Below are 16,992 nucleotides of genomic sequence, written 5' to 3' on the forward strand. Positions count from 1 at the left end.
GGAGCACAGATTAAGCGAGTCACCATGGAGACGCAGGGAAAGAAGGCGCGGTCAATGTATTTTACAGCGCTTGAGGCCGAAATTCTGATGGCAGCATATGCCGATAACATGCAAATTCCGCGGAAAAAAGTAACACAGCCACAGCTGCAAAAGCATGCATGGCAAAACATAGCCGACAGAGTCAATGCGTGAGTGTTAATTTAAACATTGATCGAGGGATTTCCACCCATTTAACACGTTATTTTATCATATGTTATTTTATTTGTTATTTTATACATTTTATTTTGTGATGTGATTTGAGCGCAGGTGCAACCCAACAGGCCCCAAACGTGCCTGGCAGCAAGTAAAAATGAAATATAAAAATATAGTCCAAACAGGTAAGGTGTAATTGTATTATGAGCCACAGTGCTTGGTCTGTTTGTCCGATGTAAATCAATTGCAGTTAGAGGCTACATTAATTTTCTTTCTGTAAGCACTTATTGAAATTATCTGAGCACATTACAAGTACATATTTGCTTACTCTGTATGCTCAAATGTGGCCCGTTATAGCCAACAGAAAAAAAGCGGAGGCCCGAAAAACAGGTGGGGGTCCTCCACCACCACCACTCACAGAGGCTGAGCAGTTGGCCCTCAGCCAAAACAGTGGGCGCCCTGTGGCCGAAGGCATCTCTGCGGGGACATCCTCTGAGTCAATAACCCCGCAAGACACAAGTGCCTACATAGGGGGTAAATTCAAAATAATACATGATGTGCATACATCCTTTCTTCACAGTCACCTTTGCAGTGCTACTCATTCATTTGATAAACTCTTTACCATAATGGATTATTTTGTAGTGAAGTTATTTTCCGACTGATTTTGCCTTCCCTCAGTCTTGGTTGTCTTTGAGAGCATAATGACAATGAAGTGTAAGGTGCTTGGTATGTTTGTTAATTGCCATTTGGTCCCTTGTAAGTTATAAGTGACCTGTATAAACCTCATATTCTATCAGTTGATGGTGATGGTGTACTGCATCTGGTGCAGCCTCCTGTTGAGCCAGACCAACATGCAGTTGTGAGTAATACTCCACAGATTATATGAGTTTACAGTAGAACAGCAATGTTGTTTATTTCTTTACTACAGGAAAATAATGAAGAAACATTGACAGCTGTTACAGAGGAGGAAGCAACAGAGACACTTTATGAGGTTTACATCTTTTAATACTTTGTGTACAGGAAATACAGGCGACCAATAAAGCCAGTTGAACAAAAAATCTGTTTATTCTTCTTTCAACATGTTGAGGTGATGGGTCAAAAGAAATGATTGTGACATATGGTGTCTCTGACTGCTCTTCCATCTTGTATGTCCGTGGGAGGGTCAGGATGTTCATGGTTTGGATCACTGCTGATGTTTGGTTCAGAAGGACAGTGTTCTCCTCTAATTGTGGCAATGTTGTGAAGAATCACACATGCCACAATAATGTCACATGCCCTTTCTGGGGTGACCCTGAGTCTTTGCAGGCACTGGAACCGGGCCTTAAGCATTCCGATAGTCATTTCAATTCTGGCTCTTGTCCTGCAATTAGCCAGATTATATCGCTGCTGTGGGCCCGGTTCAGGGTCAGGGTAAGGGGTAAGCAAATAGGGTAAACATGGATACCCCCTATCACCAAGCAAGTAGCCAGTGAACTCTCCTAAGACAGAAGGATACACTTCTGAAGCAATTGGTCTTTATATATTTTAAAGTATTCTCAACTCACCATGTCCAAATTTTGTGCTCAGTGTACATTCACGGAATATTTGTGAGTCATGGACAGAGCCTGGCCACTTGGCTTCCACATTTGTGATAATGTTGGCAGCATCATATATGATCTTCACAGTGCAGAGAACACAAATTAGCATCCATTACTATGATGAAATAATTTGTTAGTTTGACATGCTACAGGGAACTATGTACCTGTACATTAATGCTGTGGAAAGACTTCCTGTTCACATAGTCTCCTTCATTTACTGAAGGAGCAATGATTGGAATGTGAGTGCCATCTGTACAGCCAATCACGCCTGGGAACCCTGAAAATAAATGTAATATTTAAGTAGTAGTCCAAGTATCACCACATCATAAATTAAGTTTTGTTCATCCTGATACCTGCAATTTTGTGGCATCCCTCTTTGATAAATCTTGTGGGTCTATGACCGGGGAACACCACAGACGAGTACAGGAGACGTTTCAGTGCAACTGTAACATTCCTGACTGCCCGACAGACGGTAGCCTTGGAAACGTGCTCAGCGTCACCAATATTATACAGAAAGCTCCCGTTTGCAAAAAACGAAGTGCAATACAAATAATATGTAATGAACTGAGAGCATGTCCGCGATGTGTCACATGCGTAATATATGGCCTGAGGATGTTATCCAAATAAATTATAGATTGTGCTGAGAAACGGTAACGTTCGCACAGAAAATCATCAGGAAATGATAAAATGTCCAAACGCGCTCTGATCACTCTCTCCCGGCGGAGAGCTCTGCGGAGAATTTGGGCTTCACGATCTACTGGCTCTTCAAGGAAGGGGCACGCCATGTCCGACACTTCCTACTGTCAGGTTTCCGACAAAGGGGCGGAGACAGTCAGGGTTAGTTGTAGTAAACCTGCTAGGGGGCAGGTTAGCTTCACGGAGTGTGTCGTCATAGTGACTCACTCAGGCTGCAGCTGAACTCGCTTTGTGAAACCGAAAACCCAGAGTTTTCGTTAACTCAGGGTATACTTACTCAGTTTTTCCACTAAACCGGCTTCCTGAAACAGGGCCCAGGTCTCTTCCTCTCAGTTTCCCCCAGTTTTTGTGGATCAGCAAGCGACTTTTACCCTCTCTGCAGCATTTTTTCCAAAATCTCTTTTTGGATTATTCAAATGTTTTGGTCCCAAGATAATATTCAAATTAATGGTGTGGGATTTAACACATATCTGTATATGACAAAAGAAAGAAATTGCCTAACTTGTCAAAAGAAAAGAGGTTTAGAGTAGTATACTGCAACAGTTGGTTGTAGTGTCAGTTACAGGAAGAAAGTTCAATGACTCTGTTCATAGCTGCGTATCTTTTTTTAAATTATTCTTGAATACTTAACAGAAGTTTACACTATATTTATAAAAACTGCTATAACAGACATATTTTCTTGTTAATAATGAACAGCTTTCTGTAATACTGTTTTATTGAATAATAAAGTGAAAAAAACCTAGAGGATGGCACACCATTATCCACCAACAGAGCATATAGCTTTCACTAAGTTGTTAAAGCTACTACATAACCGGCATAAATTAATAGGTTAAACTTGACTTAGTGTAGAAGTTTTGCCCTCACTCATCGTGCTTCTTAAAGTATTGGACCACAGATAGAAATAAGCTTGAATTTCTTCTTTTTGCTGACTGCAGTACAGTAGCTGCTGTTCTTCCTTTTGATTCTAATTAGAAAAGCCACGTCATGATGTAGAACCTGTGGAACCTGTTGCCATGCCATTGGTTTTGATTGTTTGATGAAGATCTGACAAGTCCTTAGTTTCTGAATAGCACACTGTAAAAAAAAAAAAAAAAACGTTGCAAAAACTTAAAAACTCAAGGCAACCCACTGCATTTATGTTTTTAGGTTCTGATGGATAACTTATAATTTCAAGTTTAGGAGCAAAGTTGTTTCAGCTAATGTTTTTGTGTTTACAAAATTAATAATTGTGCTTTTTCTTAACTCATATTTTATTGTTTTGGCAACGTATTTCCTAAAGTTTAGAAAAAGTATCTTTTATAGTTTCCATGAGGTGCTCCCTGTTGTACCAATGAATGTTTAGAGAGTTGATTTTCAAATAACTTTGTGTTCAAACACAACTGCACCACTGACAATGTTGACTTTTGAGATCAGCCATTTTTAACATAGGCTACTGACAACATTCAGCCACAAATAAAGTCCTTCCAAAAACACAAAAAAGTCAAATTTTTGTAACAAATGTTACTCATTCAATTTTAAAGGTGTGGTATTGTCAGGCAGAATATCAAACCTATCTTGATACAGTCACTAACAAACAGATTCAAAACATCAGATGGCAGCAAACAACTTTCAAACAAATTTTTCCACCACTTGTCTTTTAATAGTAATGGTATCAACACTAATTTCCTCTGAAGTTCAGTATCGCGCCACATTTGTTATAAAACTAGTACCTAAAACCAGATTATAAAAATTGTTTAAAACAGTTCAAGTTAGAATAAACACTTTCAACATTTTATAAAAAAAATTGTTATACATGAAATCTGCAGTCAGTCATGCAAGCTACATTAAGTAAAGTTAGAACAGAAGAGATTGATTCAGAACTTTCTGCACCTTACCATTTTCTTAAAGTCAGAAATTAACTTTTTTCAGAGCAACTTACCACGAAACCCAAAAACTGTAAATCAAAGCAAATTGCTGCATTCTGTTTTACACAAGTTGCATTTGAGTTGAACATGTTGTCAAATAGGTTAGACTTTGGTTAAGAACTTGGTTTTGAAGCTTTTTATCCTCTGGGAATATAAATGTGTTGCACAGCTTCAAATGTGTACTTGAGTTCTTTGGGAAACTCCATGTTAAGCCCATAAAGTAGGCCAAACAGGTAGGCAAAGGCAGTGGGAAGGTCTGGCAGATCATCAAGAATAATGTCCGCTTCCAAAACAATGGCAGTGTTGACCACTGTGGACTGTGAGTTGGGTCCCACGTAGTCCTCCAGAACAGTGAGGATGCCCACCGTAACACCTCGGGTTGCCCTCTCTACTGGATCTGTATCCTATGCATAAAAAACAACAACAACAGTACATACAAGTCTCTGAAAACCAAAACCGAAGATTGAGTACATTTGCATGCTCACCAGACATGTCCACATCACTCAGGACCTGTCATGGTCCTGCCACATCAACACCCTGGTTAAGAAAGCCCGTCAGCGTCTCTTCTTCCTCAGAAGACTTAGAGACTTCCATCTGCCACTGAAGGTGCTCAAGAATTTCTACTCCTGCACCATCGAGAGCGTCCTGACGGCAAACATCTGCACCTGGTTTGGGAACAGCACCAAGCAGGACAGACGAGATCTGCAAAGGGTGGTGCGCTCGGCAGAACGCATCATTCAATCAGAGCTCCCTGACCTGCTGTCCATCTACACCAAGCGGTGCAAGTCCAAAGCTAGGAAGATTATGATGGACCTCTCCCATCCCAACAATGGACTCTTCTCACTGTTGAGGTCTGGGAAGCGCTTCCGCTCCCTTAAGGCCAAAACAGAGAGAATGAGGAGGAGCTTCTTCCCCCAGGCTATTCGGGGCCTGAACCAGGTGTAGGACTGGACTCTCCCAAACACGTCACTATAAGACTGGACTCTCACACACGTCACCACACATTTCCTATAATCCTTTAATTCCTATAATTTATAATCCTTATCTTTATAATCTCTTCTGCTATTTGCACATTCTTTACTGTAAATTCCTAAGTTAATTTGTAAATTTTTGTAGTAAACTGTAAATTGTAAATATTGTAAAACTTTTCTTCTGTCATTTAATGGTCGGGCATTGTACAGCTACAAGCATTTCACCCCCATGTCATACTGTGTATGGTTGTGTGTGTGTGACAAATAAAATTTGAATTTGAATTTGAATTTGTTAAGAAGAGTTTGGTCTCGTCATCGCGAACAAATATCGGAAACCTTTCCAAACTGATGGTTCGTCGATGCTGGACTATGTTTGAGACCTAAAACAAGGAAATCAAATAAGACTCAGTCTCATTTATAAACCTACCATTTTGTTTTTAAAACACATTAAGTTTTTTTGCTAAAAATACAGCCTTAAGAAATAAGACGTTGAAATTAGTTATTCCAGATAATTGCTCATGGTTTTGTCAGTTTTTTTAAAGTAATTTTGATGTGCAAGAAATGTAGCACACTTATTACAACATGTATAACAAAAAGGGCCATGAGTGGGATGAGAGTTCAACTGTCTGTCATGACCTGCCATCTGCCAAACACACAGCGCTGCTTGTTAGCTTATAATCCTATTCAGGACAAACTTTCTGAAAACGATTAAATATTTACCAAATTGATGTTAAAAATTGTTAAAATATCTTTCGTTACAGTGGGAACTTCAGGTTCCTCATAAACCAGACTGTGTGATTCTTACTCTGAATCTGAATAAGTACGCGGGACCACTGTGTGCGGTAAGACCATCTCTTTACTTCCTGTATACCATCTACCGGCATGCATTGCCAGTGCGTAACACGTAATTACACAATCAAACAGTGAACACATACTGCCCATACAACAAATGTACCAGAGACAATTATGAATACACCACATCTCCCCTTTTAAACAAAAACAGAATATTACTTTTCTCAAGACAGAACTTCCAACCAGACTACCTCTTGATTCTTTTTTTTCTCTTTTTCAAAGCCATACAAGAACATCTGGCAAACAATCTGCATTACATTTTTAACCTTTTGTTTTTGTTTTCTTGTTCTTTTCTTTTCTTAACAACTCTTTTTAGCTTTATTTTACTGTGCTCTACAAAACCATTATAACACAGTTATATAACAACAACCTTTTTTTTTTTCTCTCTTACAGATCTAACTTTTTAGGTTTAACTATTGGCCTCCCTGACTTGGTTCTGACCACATCAGTGTTAACAGGTGTAGCAGGGATCACACTGGGTGTTTGAGGCTTCTGCAACACAGGCACATTAGCAGGTTCATGCACAGGTGAACTTAAAGGAATCAAATGCACACGATTACGCCTCACAGTCCCTTGTGGTAACTCCACTGTGTATGATCGGGGTGTAGAGTGATTTTGGATAACAGTGCCTGTAGTTTTGACATCAGTCACCCAAACTTGCTCTCCTGGGGACAGGCTGCATAAAGGTTTTGCGCGGTGGCGCCTGTTGAAGTTTGCCATGTCCATCATCCTCTTCTCCCTTTCCTTTCGAGCGAGCAGTGCGTTGTCCGGCAGTGTGGGCTCCAGCTGCGATGGAAGCATCGGCAGTGTGGTTCGCAGACGTCTGCCCATTAAAAGCTCTGCAGGGCTGTATCCGGACTGCAGTGGTGTAGCTCTATAGGCAAGAAGAGCTAGATAAGGATCAGCTGCTTTTTTCAGAAGATTTTTTACAGTCTGCACAGCACGTTCTGCTTCTCCATTACTTTGTGGAAACTTGGGACTGCTTGTGATGTGTTTGAAGCCGTATGCTGCTGCAAAGTCTGTAAAGATTTGACCTGAATACTGTGGCCCATTATCAGACATGAGGACCTCTGGGATGCCGTGACGGGCAAAGAAAGATTTCAGGTGAGTAATGACATCGTTTGATCTTGTCCTGTTTAACAAAGCAATCTCAACAAATCTAGAGTGATAGTCAACGGCGAGAAGGTAAGTTTTCCCTCCCAGCTCGAAAAGATCTGTGCCCACTCTCAGCCATGGGCGGGCAGGGTATTCTGTTGGCATGAGTGGCTCACTGTTATTGTGTCTTTCTTGAATACACGTTTTGCACTTGAGCACCATCTCAGAGATTTGTTGACTCAGCCCGGGCCACCACACTGTTTGGCGTGCACGAGCTTTACATTTTACCACACCTTGGTGTCCTTCGTGAAGTTTTTCCAGCACCTCGTTTCTCATTGCTGAAGGAATGACAAGCCGTGTGTCTTTTAACAAAAGGCCGTCTTCAACAGTGAGCGTGGCTCGGTCAGGCCAGTAATTTCGCAGTAAAGGCTCTTGTTTTGCATGTTCTGGCCAGCCTTCGGTGCACATGTCCATGACGCGAGCACACACACTGTCGCTTTTCAGTTGTTCCTTCAGTGTTTGCATATATGATGAACTGACAGGCATGTTTGCTACAATACTGTCGACATATATGTCTGTGCTTTCCATCAGCTTTGTCTGACAGGTTCATTGGTTTTTTCAGAGGTGAGCGGGACAAAGTATCTGCTGTCCAGAGCGATTTCCCTGGGGCGTACTGCACAGTGTACGAGTAACGCATGAGTCTCATTCTGAATCGCTGGATCCTGGGTGGCAAGAGATCCAGAGCTTGTCCTCCCAGTAAGGAAACGAGAGGTTTGTGGTCCGTTTCAAGACAAAAATGTTTACCAATCAGGAAATCACGAAAACGCTCACACGCCCATGTAGATGCCAGTGCCTCTTTTTCCACTTGTGCGTATCGTTGTTCTGTAGGAGAAAGGGACCTCGATGCATACGCCACTGGTCGCCATCCTTCTTCCCACAGCTGCAAAAGAACACCTCCGAGACCATAGGATGAAGCATCTGCTGATACTTTAATGTCTCTGTTGGGGTCATACATTGCGAGCACTGGGGGTGAGGTCAGGGCATCTCGTAATGTTTTGAAAGCTCTCACTTGGTCAGTTCCCCAATACCATGCGTTCTTTTTGGAAAGAAGATCTCGCAGGGCTTTGTCTTTTTCAGCTAAATGGGGGATGAACTTGCCCACTTGATTCACCATGCCCAGAAAACTACGCAACACATTAGTTGGCTCTGTCATTTCTGTAATTGCCTCCGTTTTCTTCGGGTCAGGACTGATTCCTGTATCCGCTATGATGTGACCCAAGAAAGCAACCTTGCTCTGGGAGAGCTCGCATTTTTCAACATTCAGCGTTATGCCTGCTTTTTCCAGTCTTTGCAGTGTAGCATGGAGACGGGAATCGTGCTCCTGATGGTTACGTCCCCACACCAACACATCGTCAATGTGACACACCACTCCTTCGAGACCCTCGATGACCTCCGCCATCATGCGCTGAAAGTGTTCGGGCGCTGAGTTGATCCCAAACGGTAGGCGGTTAAAGTGGAACCGCCCAAAGGGTGTGATGAAGGTGGTGAGTTTGGCAGACTCATCGGACAGGGGAATCTGCCAGAAGCCCATGTTGGCATCCAGTTTGCTAAACACTTTGGCTCCTGCGAGCATTCCGAGACTTTGTTCAACCGATGGCAGCACATATTTTTCCCTGCACACATACTCATTTAGTCCGGTAAAGTCTACGCAAAGTCTTAGCCTAGGGCTGTTTTTCTTTGGAACAACAACCATGCCGGCACACCAATCCGTTGGTTCCTCAACTCGGGTAATGACACCAAGCTCTTCCATTCATTGGAGTTCCTCTTTTACCCTTCCCATCAGAGGCAGAGGAAGCCTTCGCGGAGTTTTGAGTGAGTACGGCACAGCATTCGGTTTGAGTTTAATGTGATAGGCCCGCTGCACTTTCCCTAGACCATTGCAAAGTTTAGGGTAAGTAGTCTTCAGAGTGTCCATTGAAACCGCGTCAACTCGCACCAGCAGGCCAAGAGCTGTAATGGCGGGCAGGCCTAGCAGTGGAGTGCTCAGGTTTCTTACAACATAGACCTTCTCTGTTGTCTGTTTCGCTCCGTAGTTGAGCTGTAGCTTTGTAAAACCTGCAACGTCCAGTGGTGTTTTTCCAGGGCCTAACAAAGGTTTTTCTGGCTGCTGGAGGACTGGTCTGTGTTCGTTAGCAAAAATCTTTGATAAGTCCGAGTCAGCTATTACAGTCACATCTGCTCCCGTATCCAGTTTGAAAGTGATTTTTGCATCTTTCACTTGTATGTTGGCTGTCCACGCCTGGCCGTCACTGGAAACTGAGCCTAGGAAGAAACCTTGCTCCTCTTCCTCCTCAATACTTTGCACTGTCTTGCTTTGTCTGCAGACTCGCTGGTAGTGACCTTTTTTTCCACATAAATGACATTTTGCATCATTTGCTGGGCACTCAGGTTTCTGATGTGGAGAGCCTCCGCACTTGTAGCATTTGTTACTTTGTCTCTTGCTATATTGCTGTTGTGTTTTGACAGTTTTATTTTTGAACATGTTGAACTTTGTTTTGTCGTGCTTTTGTATCACTCTGTCAACTGTTTTCGCATTTACATGCATTACATTTGTTTCACTTCTCAAAGCTGACTGTTGCTTTTTGATTTCTTCTGACTGCCTGGCCATATTTATAGCTTTATCCAAGTCCAAGTCTTTTTCCATCTGCATGCGCTCAGACAGCCTCGTGTCGGCCAAGCCCACTACTATTCTGTCTCTTATCAGCTCATCGTGGAGCGGTCCGTAGTTACAGTGCTCTGCTAATGCATGCAAGGCAGTCACGAATGCATCAACAGTCTCATTCGGCTCTTGTTTGCGCATATTAAAACGTGCGCGCTCATAAACAACATTTTTCCTGACAATGAAAAAGTTGTGGAAGCTATCTCTCACTTTAGCATAGTCCCGTTGGTCTACATCACTTAACTTTAGTCCTCTCAGGACGTCATCCGCTTCGTCTCCCATACAATATATGAGAGTGTTCACTTGATTTTCCTCCGAGCTCGCAGACAGATTACTTGCCTGACGGAATCTCTCGAAGCGACGGACCCATCTTGTCCATTCGTGTGGTTTGGAAAAATCAAAGGGCTCCGGTGGTTGGATGCTAAACGTAGCGCTGGGAGTGCTAGCCGCGGTGCTAACTCCTGCCCTCGGACGATCGTCTACGTCGTCATTCGGCATTTTGTTTCCACCTTCCCCTTCTCCTCACACTCGGCAGATGTATGGAGTCTTACAAGTCACACAGCACTTCTGACACCATGTGTGATTCTTACTCTGAATCTGAATAAGTACGCGGGACCACTGTGTGCGGTAAGACCATCTCTTTACTTCCTGTATACCATCTACCGGCATGCATTGCCAGTGCGTAACACGTAATTACACAATCAAACAGTGAACACATACTGCCCATACAACAAATGTACCAGAGACAATTATGAATACACCACACAGACACCAATACATTTTTATATATAATACCTGTTCATCAAACTCCTGCAACAGGGAATCCATGTCATTGCGGAAAGCAGCTTTTCTAATTCGATACAGCTTAATCAGCCGAAGTGAGTAAGTGTCGAGGGCAGTCATGAAGGTCCCCATGAGATCCTTGGTGGTAATGCGTGAGAATTCCGCACAAATCTACAAAGCAACAACAACAAAAAAAATATATAGAAGAAAACTTTTAAAGGTACATTATATAAAAATGACATTGTTTTCAAATTTGGTTAAAACAGCTTAATTTCAAAACATTTAGTCTCGGTTGATCTATTTGTCAGGTCTTGATTGGATTTTTTCCCCCTTTTAGTGGTAGTGGTGGTACAAATTATAACTGACGCATTAAAAAAAAAGAAACAAGAAAAATCTGATCGGCAGATTTTACATTAAGTATATAGAATACCTAATCAAATGCTGATTAGACAAAATAATGGTTTCAACTGTTACAGGATGCATTGCAGAAAAGAAATAAATCAGTAAACTGTATTTTAAATTCATTGCAAAAATTTCATTAACTTTATAGTTTTGTAAGAATGAAGTAAGAATAACATCCTGTGGTCAAATTTGGATATTTTCATAACACGCAAGTGACTTTCTCAATCCTGTTCTGTGAGTTTCATGTCTGTGGCCTGCTAAGGGTCAGCACCAAAAGATTCTAGATGCCCAGTGAAGACAAGCCATTGCGGCGACCGTGGTTCAGGGGGTTGGGAAACTCATCTATAACCAGAAGGATGCTGGTTCTGTCCCCCAGCTCTCTCTGTCCTGGTCATTGCGTCCTTGGGCAAGACCCTTTACCCTACCACCCTTTGGTGTTGGCCAGAGGGGCCAATGGTGCAATATGGCAGCGTCGCTTCTGTCAGTCTACCCCAGGGCAGCTGTGGCTATAACTGTGGTTTCCCTGCACCGATGTGTGAATGTGAGAGTGAATAAGTAGTGGAATTGTAAAGTGCCCAGCAAAGTGCAAAATAAATGCAATCCATTATTATACACAGTAAGTTGACAAGTAAATAGATTTCACTTCAATCGAATTGTTGGTAATACCAAAATTAGCTTAATATTTTTAGAGCCAACTATTTTTTTATATTTTACCATTAGCATTGTTAGCTCAACGGTAGCCTTCAACCTTTTCTACAAGATATTGGAGTGATACAAACAGATGTTTCTCAAGGGCACAAGAAATGGCGCTCACGTTCATTTACTCACCCAGACAAGTTTCAAGGCATTTGGAGTTGTTCAAAAGAAATTTTATATCATATAAAATCAACTTTTTGGAGCTTTTAAACACATTTTAATGTTATTTCCTTATATTAAAAAATCCCCACAGTGGTTTTTGGCTTAATTCAGGCATTTCTTAGTGGTCTCAGTGAATCCTTTCCCCATAACCGTGACTCAGCTCTCTCCTGCAAAACGACTGACTCGTAACATTGGGATTAAAATTTCTTTCTAACAACTCCAAATGCCTTGAAATTTGTCTGGGTGAGTAAATGAACGTTTTCCATTCTAGAAATAAGACCACACTGAAAAAAAATGGAAGTTTTCCTTTAAATATTTAAGAGATTATCTAACCTGTTCTTTCAAGAAGAGAGCCGGGCCCTGTTTCAGGAAGCCGGTTTAGTGGAAAAACTGAGTAAGTATACCCTGAGTCAACGAAAACTCTGGGTTTTCGGTTTCACAAAGCGAGTTCAGCTGCAGCCTGAGTGAGTCACTATGACGACACACGCCGTGAAGCTAACCTGCCCCCTAGCAGGTTTACTACAACTAACCCTGACTGTCTCCGCCCCTTTGTCGGAAACCTGACAGTAGGAAGTGTCGGACATGGCGTGTCCCTTCCTTGAAGAGCCAGTAGATCGTGAAGCCCAAATTCTCCGCAGAGCTCTCCGCCGGGAGAGAGTGATCAGAGCGCGTTTGGACATTTTATCATTTCCTGATGATTTTCTGTGCGAACGTTACTGTTTCTCAGCACAATCTATAATTTCTTTGAATAACATCCTCAGGCCATATATTACGCATGTGACACATCGCGGACATGCTCTCAGTTCATTACATATTATTTGTATTGCACTTCGGTTTTTTGCAAACGGGAGCTTTCTGTATAATATTGGTGACGCTGAGCACGTTTCCAAGGCTACCGTCTGTCGGGCAGTCAGGAATGTTACAGTTGCACTGAAACGTCTCCTGTACTCGTCTGTGGTGTTCCCCGGTCATAGACCCACAAGATTTATCAAAGAGGGATGCCACAAAATTGCAGGTATCAGGATGACCAAAACTTAATGTATGATGTGGTGATACTTGAACTACTACTTAAATATTACATTTATTTTCAGGGTTCCCAGGCGTGATTGGCTGTACAGATGGCACTCACATTCCAATCATTGCTCCTTCAGTAAATGAAGGAGACTATGTGAACAGGAAGTCTTTCCACAGCATTAATGTACAGGTACATAGTTCCCTGTAGCATTTCAAACTAACAGATTATTTCATTATAGTAATGGATGCTAATTTGTGTTCTCTGCACTGTGAAGATCATATGTGATGCTGCCAACATTATCACAAATGTGGAAGCCAAGTGGCCAGGCTCTGTCCATGACTCACAAATATTCCGTGAATGTACACTGAGCACAAAATTTGGACATGGTGAGTTGAGAATACTTTAAAATATATAAAGACCAATTGCTTCAGGGACATTTGAACTGAAGTGTACCCTTCTGTCTTAGGAGAGTTCACTGGCTACTTGCTTGGTGATAGGGGGTATCCATGTTTACCCTATTTGCTTACCCCTTACTCTGACCCTGAACTGGGCCCACAGCAGCGATATAATCTGGCTAATTGCAGGACAAGAGCCAGAATTGAAATGACTATCGGAATGCTTAAGGCCCGGTTCCAGTGCCTGCAAAGACTCAGGGTCACCCCAGAAAAGGGCATGTGACATTATTGTGGCATGTGTGATTCTTCACAACATTGCCACAATCAGAGGAGAACACTGTCCTTCTGAACCAAACATCAGCAGTGATCCAAACCATGAACATCCTGACCCTCCCACGGACATACAAGATGGAAGAGCAGTCAGAGACACCATATGTCACAATCATTTCCTTTGACCCATCACCTCAACATGTTGAAAGAAGAATAAACAGATTTTTTGTTCAACTGGCTTTATTGGTCGCCTGTATTTCCTGTACACAAAGTATTAAAAGATGTAAACCTCATAAAGTGTCTCTGTTGCTTCCTCCTCTGTAACAGCTGTCAATGTTTCTTCATTATTTTCCTGTAGTAAAGAAATAGACAACATTGCTGTTCTACTGTAACCTCATATAATCTGTGGAGTATTAAGAGTACTCACAACTGCATGTTGGTCTGGCTCAACAGGAGGCTGCACCAGATGCAGTACACCATCACCATCAACTGATAGAATATGAGGTTTATACAGGTCACTTATAACTTACAAGGGACCAAATGGCAATTAACAAACATACCAATCACCTTACACTTCATTGTCATTATGCTCTCAAAGACAACCAAGGCTGAGGGAAGGCAAAATCAGTCGGAAAATAACTTCACTACAAAATAATTCATTATGGTAAAGAGTTTATCAAATGAATGAGTAGCACTGCAAAGGTGACTGTGAAGAAAGGATGTATGCACATCATGTATTATTTTGAATTTACCCCCTATGTAGGCACTTGTGTCTTGCGGGGTTATTGACTCAGAGGATGTCCCCGCAGAGATGCCTTCAGCCACAGGGCGCCCACTGTTTTGGCTGAGGGCCAACTGCTCAGCCTCTGTGAGTGGTGGTGGAGGAGGACCCCCACCTGTTTTTCGGGCCTCCGCTTTTTTTCTGTTGGCTATAACGGGCCACATTTGAGCATACAGAGTAAGCAAATATGTACTTGTAATGTGCTCAGATAATTTCAATAAGTGCTTACAGAAAGAAAATTAATGTAGCCTCTAACTGCAATTGATTTACATCGGACAAACAGACCAAGCACTATGGCTCATAATACAATTACACCTTACCTGTTTGGACTATATTTTTATATTTCATTTTTACTTGCTGCCAGGAACGTTTGGGGCCTGTTGGGTTGCACCTGCGCTCACATCACATCACAAAATAAAATGTATAAAATAACAAATAAAATAACATATGATAAAATAACGTGTTAAATGGGTGGAAATCCCTAGATCAATGTTTAAATTAACACTCACTGTTATGACCCAGTGATGTGTTTGTTGGTATTGTGCATCCCCACCGGAGGATGGTTGGTGGTATTTTCCCTTTTCTTTCTTTTTCCCTCTCCTAGAAGGTGGACACCTAGGCGTGGCTGCTAAGTATCCGGGTGGAGTCTTTACCTATCCTCGGACTGGATAATTGATGGACCACCTCCAGTACTTAACGTCCGGATGACAGACACCTGGCAGTGCTTTTGGGGAACCCCGTTGACTCGATCACGGAGTTGTGTGTGTGGTTATTGTAGTGCAGGCTGGAGTATTCACGTGTACCTCTAGCCTTGCCATGTAAATAATTGTAAATAGGTTAACAAGTGGCGGCCACTTTTTTTTTTTGTACCTTTGCTGTATAACTTTCACTGTCGCAGCCTAGTAGGCGTGAGAAGCCGTTTCTTTTGTTGAACAAGTTTTCTCCTGTTTTTCGTTAGGTAATTAGGTAAGAGACTTGTCTTTTGTTTTTGTTTTTCTTTTTTTCTAGGGAAGTGTAGGGAGTGGGTTTTAGGGGGTTTTGTTTATTGTTTTGGCATTGCTCACTGCCGATGAAAATAAATGGCTGCTTAAATACTTGACAAAGGTGTCTTTGTTGGGGTTTGTGCGTGGGTGGGAAGTGAGTGGGGCAAAACTTTTGTTGCGTTTGATTGCTTGCCGGGACCAGAACGTAACATATTGGGGGCTCGTCCCTTTGGTGGTTCTTTTTGTGGCTTGTTTTCTTGGTTGGCGGTTTTTTCTTGTGTGGGGGGTGTGTGTGTGTGTGTTAGGATGGAGTTTAAGTTGGAGGACTTCACTCTGAGCCCGTCTGCGGAGAAGTTGGACAGGTGTAAAAAGGCTGACCTCTTGCTTGTTGCTGAATTCTTTGATGTGACTGTGCCGTTGACTGCGAAGAAGAAAGAGCTTAGGGAGCTCCTGTGTGTCCAGTTGACGGACAGGGGGTTGTTTGGTGAGCCGGGTCCTGCAGGGGGGGTTGAGCTGGGGGCTGTTGCTGGTGTTTCTGCCCCACTGAAAAATCTCCCTTTTCCACCTAGCCCTTCTGTGGAGGAGCTGCGGTTAACGCTGCGCATTAAGGAGGTGGAGCTAAAGAAACAGCAGTTGGAGGTGGACGCTATGCACTTGAGGATCAGGGCTCTGGAGGTAGAGAGGGGAGCCTCTGTGTCTGCCAGCCCTCCTGTACCTCGGTTAGCCCCGCAGTCACCATCCCCGCAGGTACCCTCCCCGGAGTCATCATCCCCGCAGGTACCCTCCCCGGAGTCATCATCCCCGCAGTCGCCATCTCCGCAGCCACCGGCCCCGATGCCAGGTGGTGGCTTTGATGTGAGTAAACACATCAAAATGGTGCCGGCGTTTCGGGAAACTGAGGTGGATTCGTATTTCACAGTGTTTGAACGTATCGCAGGTGCGCTGCACTGGCCAAAGGATGTGTGGTCTCTTTTACTCCAATGTAGATTGGTGGGGAAAGCTCAAGAGGTATGCACCGCTCTTTCTCTGGAGGACAGTTTTGACTATGATACGGTGAAGGCTGCTGTCCTGCGCGCTTACGAGCTTGTGCCAGAGGCTTACAGGCAGAGATTTAGGGATGGGAAAAAATCCGCCAACCAGACCTATGTGGAGTTTGCCAGAGAAAAGAAAACTCTGTTTGATAAGTGGTGTCATGCTACAGAAGTAAAAACCTTGGAAGACCTGCGTGAGTTGGTGACGTTAGAAGAGTTTAAAAATCAACTACCAGACACTGTGGTAACCTACTTAAACGAACAGAAGGTTACGACTCTCGCCGCTGCTGCTATACGGGCTGATGAGTTTGTGTTGACACATAAAGTGGTGTTTTCGGCTCCTGCTCACAGTGTTCCGTCTTCCGGTGGCCCGCCCCGATGGTCTCCAAGGGGCACCCGCCGTGCCATCCCCTCATCCGTTGAGAACCGCGTGTGTTTTTTTTGCCATGAGCAGGGACACCTTATTGC

General features: G+C 42.9%; 1 long non-coding RNA gene across 1 annotated transcript; it reads right to left on the reverse strand.

Moving 5' to 3' along the window:
* Positions 1-1,166: 1,166 nt before the first annotated feature.
* LOC143414115 (uncharacterized) lies at positions 1,167-2,772 on the reverse strand. The gene is made up of 3 exons (XR_013094660.1): positions 1,934-2,772; positions 1,737-1,848; positions 1,167-1,670 (listed from the first exon to the last, which is right to left on the reverse strand). It is a non-coding gene; the product is annotated as an uncharacterized LOC143414115 (long non-coding RNA).
* Positions 2,773-16,992: the final 14,220 nt, after the last annotated feature.

The sequence above is a fragment of the Maylandia zebra genome, linkage group LG19 (assembly GCF_041146795.1).
Source record: "Maylandia zebra isolate NMK-2024a linkage group LG19, Mzebra_GT3a, whole genome shotgun sequence".
Lineage (NCBI taxonomy): Eukaryota > Metazoa > Chordata > Actinopteri > Cichliformes > Cichlidae > Maylandia > Maylandia zebra.